This window comes from Thalassophryne amazonica, chromosome 14, assembly GCF_902500255.1.
Source record: "Thalassophryne amazonica chromosome 14, fThaAma1.1, whole genome shotgun sequence".
Lineage (NCBI taxonomy): Eukaryota > Metazoa > Chordata > Actinopteri > Batrachoidiformes > Batrachoididae > Thalassophryne > Thalassophryne amazonica.
Window position 1 is genome coordinate 17,360,927 of NC_047116.1, and position 15,223 is coordinate 17,376,149.

The window sequence follows — 15,223 nt, forward strand, 5'->3', positions numbered from 1 at the left end:
CGGGATCCATGACGCTGGCCGAGATATCCTGTTGTGAAAGTGTAGTGACACGGACCCACAACAGGGGGCGTAAATGAACGGACAATGAAAGAGTCGAATATAAACACTTTACTGTTGTGAATGAGCACAACCACAACACAGAGGAATGTGAAATTTTGCAAACAGTCAATTACAAGGGTGACGTGTGGGCAGTCTCGAGGATAGAAGACGTCTGTCCTGAGATGAACCGGAACCACATGATTTCCTCCGCCACCGAACCCGGAGAATACTGGAGCCACCAAGTCCCGAGTCCCCAGGTGGCCACCGTCTTCGAAGGTCGGATCTGGTACTGCTGGCAAGGAACAGAGACAATAAGATATGGGTGTGTGCACACCCAGTAACAACAATGATGGAGAGTCCACCTCCACCTCTAACACACACTCGTGCAGCTCCTGTCTCAACACTTATCTGGTGGAGTAGTAAGACGAAGCTGTCGCCGGTCACACCAATCTCCAGATAACACTGCGCAGGAAAAACAGCTGCAAAAATGAGTTCACTAAACAAAGTCAATATGACACAGATCAAGGCTGAGAACGTTACCTTAACGGGTCGACGATATCTCGGCAATGAGGTGGAGATGACGTCCGGGTTTTATGGAGTGAGATGATGAAGTATGGATGGGTGACAGCTGTCAGGAGATAATGAGTGACAGCTGTCACCCCCGGCTGTGTCCGTGGCGGCAGCGCCCACTCCTGCCTGAAGCCCGCACTTCAGGCAGGGCGCCCTCTGGTGGTGGGCCAGCAGTACCTCCTCTTCTGGCGGCCCACACAACAGGGTTTAATAAAAATATCACATTAACCATGTAGGAATTAGTCATTTGTATACATAGTACCTCCATTTTCAGATCCCATAAGTAATTTGACAAAATAAATATAACAATTATTTTCAATCCAAATTATACATTTTCACAGACAGGTTTCTTTAGAAAAGTCAGGGACTGGATACATAAACATTTTCAAGTCAATGAATAGTTTTGTTTCAACACAAAAGGTTAAGGTAATGATCATTAATTAAACCACTTTTATAGCTTACTTTTTGCACTGAAACACAACTTATTTCGAAGTTGAGTTTACTCATGTTTTAAAGGCAGCAACTGAACTTACATTTTTAAGTGGAACCACCTTGATCATTTTTACAGTGCACCCTATATAGCGATCAGCATTTTAAATTAAATGTGTTTAGTACTGATAATAAAAAGGTCTAATATTGATTACAGAAAGAAATGTCAACTGAAAACTAACTTGGAATTTCCTTCCCTGGTATTAAAATGCAACACACTTATCTCCTTTTACACCCTAAAAAAGGAATACTTTCAACTCAGCCATTTTTGAGTGATAACACAAGAGTTTCATAGTGAGACTAACTCCCTAGTGGGCAAATGACATTGATCCAGCACTGATGCATATTGAAGTCTGATGGTAAATTGTCACTGAAAATACATGGGATTTGAAAATTGAATCAACGTAGAAATCCAAACATTGGCTCAACACAGATATTCACTGTAGAATCTGTTACTATAAGTAAATGGTTTGATGTAGTCTTCCACTGCAGTACTCAAAGTTCTTGAAATGGAGAAATATCTCCACCTGGTGGACATTTACCATTAATGCAGGTGCAATAGAATTTCACCAAGAGCCAATCAAAAAGTAACACATTTGCCGCTACATGTAAATAATGAAATGCATTTCCTATGGGTTTCTGACAGAAATTAAAAATAGAAGTTGCATCAATACCATATTCTAACATCATTACAACGTTGGAGTGCCATTGATACGATGATGATTAATGTCAAAGCATAGTATAATTCCAAAAAATGTTGATACAAAGTTACCATGCATGCTAGATCAAGTGTAGTAAAGCATTTAGTTAAGTGGTTTAATATACAATGCTAGTGTGATTTACGCTATTCTAACGTCTTTATTTTACCGCCATTCTACTCAGAAATGTACATGCAAATTGTTCAACTAATGTTTAGAAAATTTGCAACTTATTCCACTTAAGTCATACTACATGACACGCTGCAATTCTAGTTTTTCAAATTAGTTTAAAATAATTGTTAACTATGTCCAACTTTTTAAAACTGTGCACAATTTGGCACCAATGTCTTGTAAGTTATCAACTTACTAAAACATGTTAAAGTTCATGCTAAAATACTGGTCAGTTTAAGTAATACAAACTCCAATGAAACATTTATTTTTAGAGTGTAAACACTGAGAATGACATGACGGGAATATGGAATAAGAATAGGATCAACAAGGTTGCCAATGCCAAGACATGTGGCTCTGACCACCTACAGCTCTTCCTCTCCATCAGGTCTTGAGGGAGAGAGGAAAAGTGAGTGTACGTGTTGTCAGGAAGATGGACTCTTGAGGCCAGACTTGTTCCAAACAGGCAGTGTCGAGGGATGCCGTTGTGCCTTCAAGGTCCTGTCGCCATGGGTCGGTTACCAAGGGTGCTACTGTGCGCTTGCGGGCATGTCATAACATTCACTCCGCATCATCCCTACGTTTACACAAAACTGTAACACTTATTTTCTACTGCTTTCTGTTTGGGAGCCTGTATGACGTCACCTTAAGAAAGGGGTTGGGGGGTGATCTGTATTATTGTCACCTCCATGCTGGGATCAAGAGGAAGCAACAGACAGCCAGCCACATAAATTATTAAGAAGTGACGAGCTAAAACGCCACAGTGGTACTTCCAAATGGAAATGAATAACAGGTGACAGTCCAATCAGATAGCAGACTTTATACTCTGCCTCTGAATCCTCTTTCCAAATCAGTCAGCATACTGGTGGGAATTTTTCACAGCCTCCAAACTTGATGCTGTCATGGAGCAGGATAGTGCGCGGATATCCTGCACGCACTCGAGGCAATGCAAAGTCTCGCTTTAACTCCCTGCTACATCAAACAGCAAACATCTTCCCCAACTTATCCCAGAAAGCCAGAGCAAACCCCCACAACACCTTTGGTGTTTGGAGGAGCTCAGTCAAAGGTCAAAATCATGCAGAATATGGTCTGAAAAACACCCTTTTTATGGATATCGAAACAACCAAAAGGCCTAGATGGATGATCTAAAGCAGTGGTCTCCAAACTATTCCAGAAAGGGCCAAGAGGGTGCAGGTTTTCTTTGCAGCAACTGACTTCAGCAGGTGATTTCACTGATGAACTCATCCCATCTGTTCAAAGGGATGTTAATCAGTGAAATCACCTGCTGAAGTCAGTGGCTGCAAAGAAAACCTGCACCCTCTCGGTCCTTTCTGGAATAGTTTGGAGACCACTGATCTAAAGCGTACACGTATATTGATCAACAAAATATTTGTGATTGATTGGTGCGATTGAGTTCATAATGAAGTCGCATGATAACATCATGCATAGTCAAAAACCCAACTGCAGACATATGTATATTGTATATTAAGGTGTGTAGAGTGTGCAGATTATGCTTGGGTCAAAGAAAATTCTAATTCTGTTACAGATGCAGATATGCATGTAAAAATGCACGCCAGTATTTATTTTCTGCATTGTTATGGTAGTCTTATTGAATCACTATAGCAGAGTATTTATTGGGCCCACATGTGAAACTCAGTGTTTCACGTAATTAGATTTAGATGGGGTTCCCCTGTTTTTGTTCTCTGACAGGTGCCAGAAACAAATGAGGGACACTGTGGTCTCAAGGGTATTCAACCAAAACCAAATGCACAGTCATTAAATTTAAAAAAAAGCAAACTAATGTCGTTCTAAAAAAACATCTGGCATCATCCTCAAATGAATGCTGCAGATGACCTTACGTGTCACACCCATCGTGTCCATCTCAGACTCATCAAGATCATATTTTATTCTAATAAAGTGAAATTCGTGCAACAGCCCAGAGCTTTTTTGCAGCGAGGGGCGTATTCATCAGAATGATGGAGGCACCAGACAAATACATCAAGACAGTGACAGTGGACGGATCAGATATGTGATTTCTGTAGATCTACAAACAGGCTTTTAAACATTTTCTTCCTACTGAGCCACAAATGGATTTGGCATCAAGCACAGACGTGTTTTACATGAGATATGGTTTACGTATTTTATAGCGGTCTGTGCTGGTTGTGAGTCTTGCGCGCTAAGCAGTGACCTAATGCAAGGACTGGATGTCTTCAGTAGCAGGTATTTTTGGAGGATCCTTGGTGACCTCGAATGACTTTGTATCAGAAGAGCACTTACTGAGGGAGACTCAGATAATGTTGATGACTTGTATTGCAAGAGAACATGTTGGCCTGTGCATGACTGGTGTCTCAGCATCAAGGACCCCACTAGCTGGAGAAGACCAAGGGGGCTCCTGAGTTCCACCTGGCTGAGACAGATACAGTAGATGGTTAGTTTCAGGGAGTTGGGATGGACCAGTTGCCTCCGTGGGTCATTTGTCATCCAGGTTCCAGGGAGGGTGGGTAGTGTGGGGGGACCTGACCTGACCTTACCTGACCTGTGCTCTGTAGGGGTTCAGCACAATACCAGCAGTAAGAAAAATTTGAACAAACTGGTCACAGACGCATGCTCTTGGTCAATGCAACTGGGTGGTGGTTCATACTAGTCGTGGTAGGTGTGTCTGTTTTTCATGGCTGCGATGTCTTGCTACCCCTCATTTCTGATCTATGGTGAGGCTCCCCCTGGACCAGGAGGGGGTGCAGCCTGGTTCCATTGATCAGCATGTCTCCATGTTGCCAATTTATGGGGGCATATTCCCGAGGTGCTCCAGTGAATGGCCTGCCACCTGTGTTTGTTGACCTTCTCCTGTATCCAACGTACTTTCAGTTCATTACATTATTGCAACTTCCTGCTCTTTGGATCAGTCAACTGCTTATTTATACTTCCTGCTCTTGGTTTAGTTAATTACTCTTTGATTTCCTTAATGAGCATTGTGCACCATGCAAATAAATGAAACCGGATGAATGAATCAAACTTTCTCACTATGTGGTGGTCTTCCTTGTGCACTTGTCCTCATGTCCACATGAAGTAAAACCAGCCACAGCCTCCAGGGTTTAGGGGGGTTAATTAGCAGAAAAGGACGACAGCATTCATAACCATCTGTTCGATCTGGTGTAATTACCCGTAACAACGAATTAATATGTTTTCATGAGCATCTCATAAGCCTTTCATATGTACATGAGAGCAGGCCCCCTCACGGAGGACGCCATGTTGATACAGTAGCCCAGAAGGGACATCCTTGCACTAAATTTTGCATTCTAATCCAATTCCATTTGTTCCACAAATCTGATTGGTTAATCGTGTGAGATTTCCGACCATAAAATATTGATTTGACGGTGGCAAAAAATTCAGCCGTTTCACATTTGATGTATTACTCCGCGCCCTGACCACTTTGCTACGCAGATGTCAATCATGGTGCTGGAGCGACGACGCTGTTGCTATGGTAAGCTTCGTCGACCAAATTACTTACATAAAAATAAACCATGCAGTAGAATGGGAATAACCACCTTGTGTCTGATGATTTGTGGACATAATGTCCACAAATCATCAGACACAATCGACCGTAATCCAGCATTAATGTCCGCAAATCATCAGACACAAGCGACCGGAATCCAGCATTAATGTCCGCAAATCATCAGACACAAGCGACCGGAATCCAGCATTAACGTACGCAAATCATCAGACGCAAGCGACCGTAATCCAGCATTAACGTCCGCAAATCACCAGACGCAAGCGACCGTAATCCAGCATTAACGTCCGCAAATCATCAGACGCAAGCGACCGTAATCCAGCATTAACGTCCGTAAATCATCAGACGCAAGCGACCGTAATCCAGCATTAACGTCCGCAATTCACCAGACGCAAGCGACCGTAATCCAGCATTAACGTCCGCAAATCACCAGACGCAAGCGACCGTAATCCAGCATTAACGTCCGCAAATCACCAGACGCAAGCGACCGTAATCCAGCATTAACGTCCGCAAATCATCAGACGCAAGCGACCGTAATCCAGCATTAACGTCCGCAAATCACCAGAAGCAAGCGACCGTAATCCAGCATTAACGTCCGCAAATCATCAGACGCAAGGGAGTTATTTCCTAATTTTACAGCAGGGCTGGAAGCAGTTTGCACTGTCTGCTAGTTGCTACTGTAGGCTAACAAGTTTAAGAACCGTAGCTTTTATGAATTTAGAGGATCATGCATTTTGATTATCACGAGAAGGCAAATGCAATCTGCAGGTTCACCACCAGATGGCCCTAAATCCTACACACTGTAGCTTTAAGGACTTTTCTGCGTTTTCATGCACATTGAGAGAGTCCAAAAAATAATCAGATTGCATTTCCTTCATTTTTATTTTACTTAATTTTTTGAATACTTGGTCAGGTTACCCATCCCATTTGTCAACGGCTAATTAATTAGTAACCCTGCCAACCCTGAAGCTGGGCGGGGCGGGAGGGCACGTTCTGAGTTACGCCCCTGGATGGAAGTCAGTCTTCTGTGGATGCTGATCAGCTGTGACACGAGGCGTCAAACATTTCAAAACTCAAAATCGTTTTGTTGTTTTTTCTTCAGTGACAAAGAAGCGGTGACGAGCCGCGGCGCCGCTCTGAGTCGTGATCCTCCTCCGGTGCGTGAGCAGCCCGCGTGTCATCCGTGACGTTCCCGCCCACATCGCCCTCCGTCTCCGCCGGTGACACGGTGAGACTCCACGGATCCGCCAGTCACCGACGAACCTACATGCGCCCAGCCAGGATCCTGAACGCAAGTCCTCAGTAGCATGGACGCCGGAGGAGAGCGCTGAGCATCAGGAACCATGCCGACGGTCCTCGGCGGCAGAAGGAAACTTTCCATTGTCTGCTTCCTGCTCCGATGCACGTACACTCAGGTGAGACCGTCACCGTGCGTGGTGCCTTCTTATTGAAAATCAAGCACGTTACCAGGAGACTTATTGAAGGTTTGCACGCTGAGACGCACTAAAGTATATTTTATACTAAATCGGCACTCTTTGGAGCGCATGCTTCTGCCAGAGAGGAAAACATATGTAAACGAGCTATATGTTAAAAAAAAAAAGCACATGCATGTATAATTTTAGATTTTAAAGATACAGTGTGTAGGATTTAGTGTAAATTAGTGATGTGGTTGCAGATTGCATCCAAATCAATCTCACAGTAGTTTGTGATGACAAAAGTAAATTAATTAGCAGGTTGTTCGTAAAACAGGTTGTTCTTTTTTTCCGTGCACCTGTCACGAAAAGCACCCCATTTTCATGATGGGACATAAATTCATTGATGATGGGGGGGTATGGTTAGGGTTAGGATAGTAAATGGTAACTGCATTTATACAGCAAATACGATGTGAGGGTGCTGCCATACACCGGGAGCAATAGGGGATTAAAGACCTTGCCCAAGGGCCCTTAGCGATTTTCCAGTCAGGCTGGGATTTGAACTTAGTCTTTTCTGGTCTCAAGCCCAATCCCTTAACCACTAGACCACCTCCCTTAGTGGATAGTGGAAGGAAAACACTAACTTTATGGTTATGGTTAAAGTTAGGAGAAGAGGGAGGATTATAAATAGTAAGAATAACCACATTGTGAAAATGGGGCGCTTTTCATGACGGGTGCACGGAAATAAAGCATGACACTGGGCTGTTGCATTGTATTGATTTTTATCTGTGATTTTGTTTCCCTTCATATTTTTGCTTCTTTGGCGATGAGGATTTACACTCCTTGATGGTGCATTATTTCACAAAAAAATGAGGGTTCTCGAACTGAGCCCTGACCAATATGGATTTTTGTTGGGCTAATACTGATATTAGGCAGTCAAAAATTTATGATACCGACATATCTGCCGATAATGGCAATGATTCCTAATAATTAATTATCAAACCCATATGATAAAGAAATATAATTGAGGCTTGATGTGTTATAGTTTAAACATGAACTTTATAATGAATAACTATAACTATAACCAACAACCAACCAATGTAATATATCACGCTGCTGTCATGCTGCCTTCACTCGAATTGGTAGTCAGTGTGTGGCATCGCTCAACATTTGCATAAAATAGACTTGTTGTCTATTTTGTCTAGCTGGCGACATAGCAACCACTTGTCCCTTGTCGTTGTAAAACGTCCACTGTGATTGAAAATGGTTGTAAGTTGGTCGCTTTGCCTCTGTCACTTCCAGTTAATGTGAACAAGAGGTGATGGGGGTGCCAGCCATGCCTGACAGCACTGTAAATAGTGTTGCTGGAGAGCCATCTGCTGGACAAACTATGTAATGACAACATTTCCTACAGCCAAAGTGTCTTTCTGCATTGTTCATTGGGTAAAAGAAAAGTTTTCACATCAGCAAGAATAACACCCATATGTTGATGAAAGGCTCATATCGGTTGGTATTATCAGACAACTGAAATATCAGTTGGGCTCTACTAGCAACAAGTAGACAGACTGATTTTTCCATTTTTTTAAAACCTGTTATATTCATTTTATTGAATAGCAACACTTTTACTATATTTTAACATCAAATCAGAGGTTTTCATTCCATGTGACCACACAATCAAATATTTCCTTGTCAAATTTTGCTGTTCACCGTTACCTCGCTGAGGTGCAGTGGGCGTGTCCAGATTCATTTGACAGGGGTGGCCCGAGTGGCACACACACAGAAAGGCACACACACATCTCCTTAGGTTATTTGATTAATGTCATGTCTGGGAGCATGCACTGGTTCTGCGTGTCGCCACATCCACCGCATGATAGAACTGCCCCAGGAGCTGGAGACAACCAACAACATGCCCACTTTTCACCTGGCTGCAGCAGATGGATGGTTACTTTTGACGTGCAGCACCAGTGCATCCTCCCAAACCTGACCTGTATTTAAGTTATCCTGCTATAAAACATACATTCAAACAAATCAAACCAACAAAAGGAGCCCAGTTCCTGCTTGACAGATGTAATAAAATGTTTATTGGTTTATGAAAATTCCGTAAGGTGTATCTTCTGTTATACATTCCATATCTAAGGTAGAACTCTACTAGTGTATACTAAGGTATATCTAAATACCTACAAAAAAAAAGAAGAAGAGTAGAGCCACTTAGGTGCCTGGTCTTGAGAACCAGAGATGGTAGGTTTTTAGTATGACCAGGATAATGCTAGTTAAAAAAAAAAACTACTTATCCAGTTATTAGAAGATCATCTTACCTTTAAAATAGAGAGAGACGACCACTAAATTCCATGAAATTTTAAATAATTTCTTACAAAAGTGTATGCTTTGGTACTTAGATGCCATTTTAGATCAATATTCCTCCTCTTATAACATTTCTTTAAAAGTTGGCTCATTATTTATTTATTTTTTTTCACTAAAGGTCACACCCAGGTTTTGTGGTCTTTGCGTGGACCTCGTGTGCAAATGAGATTTTCAATTATCTGCTCTTCTAAGCGGATAAATGTGAGCACAGCTGAAAAAAAAAGCATAACTTCAGTAATTGCTGGTACGTTAAGAATGTAACAAGTGGTAAGAGGACACCTTGTTGGAGTGCATGCTGCTTTGTTGCAGGTGTTATGATAGCTTGTGGTTTGCTTCAGCCCAAGAGGATTGCGTTCCTCAGGGGTATTACACCATAGCTGTACCCGCCGATGCCAGTGGGTACGAACACGTGAAGCGCGTTTCACATGATAATGTTCATGCTAATGGGGCCTGTAAGGGTAAACTGTGGAAGGAAGCAGGTTGTACTCGTACTCGTGGAACGCCACAGGGATGTAAAACGCTGGCTGTCTGTGTTTATGTTTTTCAACGTGTGCCGACGGCCTCATAACTGCCTTGTGGTTTGTAATAATCAGACAGTTTTCACACACACTGTTTTCCGTCCGCAGGCTTAAGGACTCCAGACACCAACTGTAGTGACTCATGCATTCGAGACACTCGCACACAGACACACTCGGGTGCACCCAGCAGCACTCATGCATATTTCACGCCATGCATACTGTATGATCGGGCTGCAAAATACCATTAGTTTCCTTATTGATTAATCTGTTAATCATTTTAATCAGTTACCCATTCAGTCTAGAACTCCAGGTACAACTGGAGTTGCATCAGGAAGGGCAATTATTTTCCTGAGGTAGGGTTATCTTTTTCAACTGAAAAATAACTGATTTTCTAACTACTGCCAGGCCTACTAACAAGAAGGCTCACTAGTTAGTTGCATTAGCTAGAATAGGGGTAGGCAACCTGTTCCAGAAAGAGCCATGAGGGTGCAGGTTTTCTTTGCAGCCACTGACTCCACCAGGTGATTTTACTGATTAATATCACTTTGAGCAGATGGAATCAGTTAATCAGTGAAATCACCTGGTGGAATCAGTGGCTGCAAAGAAAACCTGCACCCTCATGGCTCTTTCTGGAACAGGTTGCCTACCCCTGAGCTAGAAGGTGGAGTGGGGTGTAGTTTTTGGTAGGATTATTGTTAAGTTTTTCTAGTGAAACCTAACACTTTTTGTCAGTAGGCCCATTAATCAGAAGGCACAAAAGTCACAAAGTCCGGTTGTCAGAAGGCTAGAGGTGAGTAACTCCAGCTTCAGTAAGTAAAAGTCCTACCATGCATTGTGTCTACCTGTGCACTTAAAACTATTGATTTCACTGATGCGCTTATCTACCTGTCTGAAGAGTTTTTAGTGGGTGGACAGAAGAAATATGTGGTCGGACCTTTATTCACTGAAGCCGGGTTACCCACATCTGCAGAAGGCCCATTAGTGAGAAGGTCAGGTAGGGTTCGAGTTGGGTTTTTCTACTGAAACCTAACTAATTTTCTAAGTACCGTGCCTTCTTGTCAGAAGACCTGCTAGTCAAAAGGCCCATTAGTTAGAAGACACAATAAATTCCAGAAATAGTAGTCAGATGGCCCATTAGCAAGAAGATTCCTCTATAAAATTTACTCTATATTTGTATTGTCAAGTGTGTCGGTAGCATGGCCCAAGCAGAGGGTCACCCCTTTGAGTCTGGTCTGCTTGAGGTTTCTTCCTCAAATCATCAGAGGGAGTATTTCCTTACCACTGTGTGCTTGCTCTAGGTGTTGGTAAGGTTAGACCTTACTTGTGTGAAGCGCCTTGAGGCAACTTTGTTGTGATTTGCCATTATATAATTGAAATAAATTGAACTGAAATTAAATTGAAGGTCAGGTAATGTTTGAGTTGGGTTTTAACTGATTTTCTAACTACTGGGTCTTCTTATCAGAAGGTCCATTGACTAATCAATGGACCATCTGATAAGAAGACCCAATAGTTAGAAAATCATGAAGGTCAATTAGCAAGAAGATACTGTGGGTTTCGATTTATCAATCAATCAATCAATCAATTTTTTTTATATAGCTTTATGATTAAGATAAAGTTTTTCGACTGAAAGCTTACTCATTTTCTAACTACCAGGTAGTTAGAAGTATACTAGTCAGAAAGCCCAGCGGTTAGGCTTCAGGTTTTTTTTTTTTTCACTGAAACCAAACTGATTTTCTAACTATTATTTAGGTCTTCTGACTAATGGACCTTCTGAAAATCTGTTGTCACCTGGTGGAGCAGTGGTTAGCGTGCTTGCCTCACACGAAAAAGGTCCTGGGTTCAAGCCCACACTCTCCTTGTACATCTGAGGTTGATTCAGGAAGGGCATCTGGGGTAAAACTTACTGTTTGCCAAATCAAGATCTGACTCCATTGTGCACGCTCTGTGTTGGCCCCAAACAAACAGGACCAGTGAAAACAAGCAACCACTGGCATTACAGTTAGTAGGCCACAACAGCAAGCAGTGTATAGCATGTCATCGACCAGAAATATACTAAATTACTTAAAACGCATGTACGTATTTGTTTGTGCACCGTTATATTACAACTGACTGGAAAATGTAGTAATCAGTTTTTAAAAGCGTCTAAGCTTCAAGTGGAAAGAAACTAACCAAATTAATGCTGTGTCATGACTCAGTAATATGCTAGCCACCACCATGTTGGACATGCTAATTACTTCCTACTTAAGCATTCATAAGCATGAAATACGTCCCGGTGAAACAGCATTGTGATCTGGACTGTGAAAAGGGTGACAGGGCAAAGGAAGGGTGAACTGCAGGGTTGGCTAATGTGGACTGAAACAGAAAGTTGCCTACAACCGAATTTGTTTCATCATCTGCAGCTGTGGATTTTTTTTTTTTTTTTTTTAAGATATGAGTCACTGAGCTTCATCAACCTCCACTCGTGACTCCTGACTGCATCTGTACACAAGCGACTGTGAGGTTTACAGTAAAGTCCTACACTGAGATCTGTAGGTTATAGCTAGGAGGCAGGAAACGGCGTGCGGCGGATGGCTGACAACAACTGAAACAAGAAAGGTCACATTTAGACCAGTGAGCTGTGAAAGAAATGTTTCTGCAGGTTGTAGTAAATGTAGCTTTCAGTATAGTTTAAAAGTGATGTTTAAAGGCACACAGGAAGGATGCTTACACATGACTTGTTCTAACGGTTGCCAACTGCATCTCTCCATTTGCAGTCGAAAACTGGTGCAGTGCATGACTTTTATTTAATTTACGCTCCATTCTTCTGTTTGCACAGGTAACAAGAAGCCAACACAGCAACTGTGCCATAGATATTCTGGAGGTAAGAAGTAGCTTTTCTGGCTTGACTGATTTATTTATTTTTTATTCTCTCTGCCAGGAAGGTCATGCAGTTATTAGCATTTGTGTTTTGTTTGACTGGATTGCTCATCTGATCGCCATCAGCCTTTATGGAATGATCACACTTATTAAAGAGAAGAACCTATGAAATTATGGTTTTGCTTGTGATCAAAATACAGAATTTGAATCTTATTTCAGCTGTTTTTAACCCCTTTCTTGTCATGTCTCTGGGTCTTTGGTGTCTGAGATTAGCAGAAGCCTTGGAAGATCTTATGAATTCATTAACGATGCCGAAATCTTTGGAGGAGAATGAAGGTCCAAGTCTTTAGGATCCTGTTACTTCCTGTCGTAATGTATGGTTGCATGATTTGGATGCTAACCAGGGACCTTAGGCACTGTGCCCATGTAGCATTTTTGTCTGGTGGAAAAGTCCTGAGGGAGAGAGTCCACAAATGCTTTATCCCAGAAATTTCGGCATTTTTAGTGGGGGGGGACCTGCACATGGAATTTCTTTCTATGACAAGAACAACACTCTAAAACATTGCAGGTAAAAAGCGGACACAACTAAACGAGGCTGCAATGTTTTAGAGTGAAACAGCTAACATATAGCTTATAATTTATCGCAATAAAAGTACTCACCCTCAGCAAGAACCAAGCGTCTGTCCAATCTACTATCACAGATGCATTTTTATTTATTTTTTTGTTGTTGTTTTTGTCTGTATTGTGACACAGCAAAAATAAACCTCTAGTCTCAGTTGCCTGAAAAGGAGCTGCAGTCACATCACAGTGTGCTTCTGAAAAGTTCAGGGATTTTTAACTTTTAAAGCGCTTGGAGCTGCAAAAAGAAAGAAAGAAAGAAATCGTCAACTCTAAAAATGCAGGATATGGTGTTTTTTCCTGGAGTCCGCTGCATATGTGCCGTTCTTTCCAGGCCACCCAAGATTAAAGCTTATGTAATCAAAACAAAGATCATATATGACTTCATATTAATGTTTAACAGTAACAAGGGTGTTTCTTTAACCAATTCCTTGAGATGGCCACATTAGTTTGACCTTTCAGTATCACCCAATAGCAAAGGTCATGCGGCCAACTGAAGAGTCATGACTTTATGTTTGTGTTTAACAGTAACCATAGATGTATCTTTATCCACTTCTTAGAAATAGCTGTTCTATTATAGCCCTGTATAAACATTGGTGTTAGTTTTGACATTGCCCTGTAACCTTGACATTTTACTTCCCCCCCCAAAAAAATTGGCAAACATCTTCTGAGACAGAGGATCTGAGAACAAGAACGTAGATCCAGAACCTCCTGTGGGAGAAAGATGGTAACACATAAAACAACATGGGAGTCGTTGTTGTTGCAGGATGAGGAGGAGGAGGACGAGGAGGAGAGGGGTGAGGGACAGTGCTGTGTCCTTGGTGACTGAGGGAGGAGAAATAATGAAGTGAAGGGATGAGTGCAGAGAGGAAACATTTTTCCTCCCGGGCTTAGTGTGTAGGAAGAGAGGGAATGAGGAAAAGAAACACTTAGGAGTTACCTGCCAGGTTGACACGGATGAGGAGAGCTGCACGGTGTGTCATGAATGAAACGGAGACCATTAAGGTTTATTTTAGCTCTCCACAGCACCGCTGGAGTTCAGTTTCTCTTTGCACACATCCTGATCTGTACTCCCCCCCACAAACCCTCAGAGCGTTTCAAGCACGACCTTTTCCAAGAGCTTGCTCCTTCCTTCTGCAGCCGTGCGACCTCGTTTCCTCTCTGAGCAAAAATAATTATCACACACATGCACACAGACACCTCCGCCTCCGTGCATCCTCACCGTGAATCAAATCGGGAAGCACTACAGATAAAAAGTCTTCAAATAGTGATCCAAAATCAGGCCTTTTTCTCAGCGTCCACATGGCCTGGCATCATCTGACTGCAGGCAATCTAATCAGCAGAGATTATAATCAAAGCCAGTGTTCTTTGGACGTGCAGTGCTCTGCATGCAGCTTGCTTTACAGATGCAACAAATTCAAGATGGGGGTGTACTTTCGAAAGAGTAGTCCTGAGCAGTGACTCCTGCACACGTACACTAATTTCCTCTAAATATGACAACATGACATGTGATCAAGTAGACAGAAATTTGTCAAACAGTAATAGAATTCCATGTATCAAAGCACACATTATAAACCCTTTATGAGGTCATCACGTAAGATCATTTGGCAGATTGTTATGTGAATAACTGCCAGTCTGAACGGAAGTGGCTGATGTAACCACATCCATCAGAATGAAATGGTTGCATCCCAACAAAATTTAATTCAGAATGAAAAAGGCTGGTGTCGCTCTCTCATAATCCATTTGACAGGAAAGTATTGGATGTGTAAACATTTGATCAAATTGCCTTCGATGTTTTTAGACATTATTCATGAACTGTCTGTTTCCCCGTGCGTGCCCTGTCTCTAATTCCCTGTCCAAGGGCATGAGCTAAAAAATGTCCAAATAATAAAACTTTTGCAGAACAAGATGACATTTTTTAGATCCAGTAAAAATGCGTAAGATCACATCGTCGAAGTCCCCAAAAATCCACTCATGGCCTTTTCA

The 15,223-nt window shown here is 42.1% G+C and overlaps 1 pseudogene; it reads left to right on the top strand.

Annotated features, from left to right (window-relative positions):
- The first annotated feature begins 6,504 nt into the window (after nucleotides 1-6,504).
- Nucleotides 6,505-15,223, top strand: part of LOC117525335 — a 39,062-nt pseudogene continuing 30,343 nt past the window's right edge.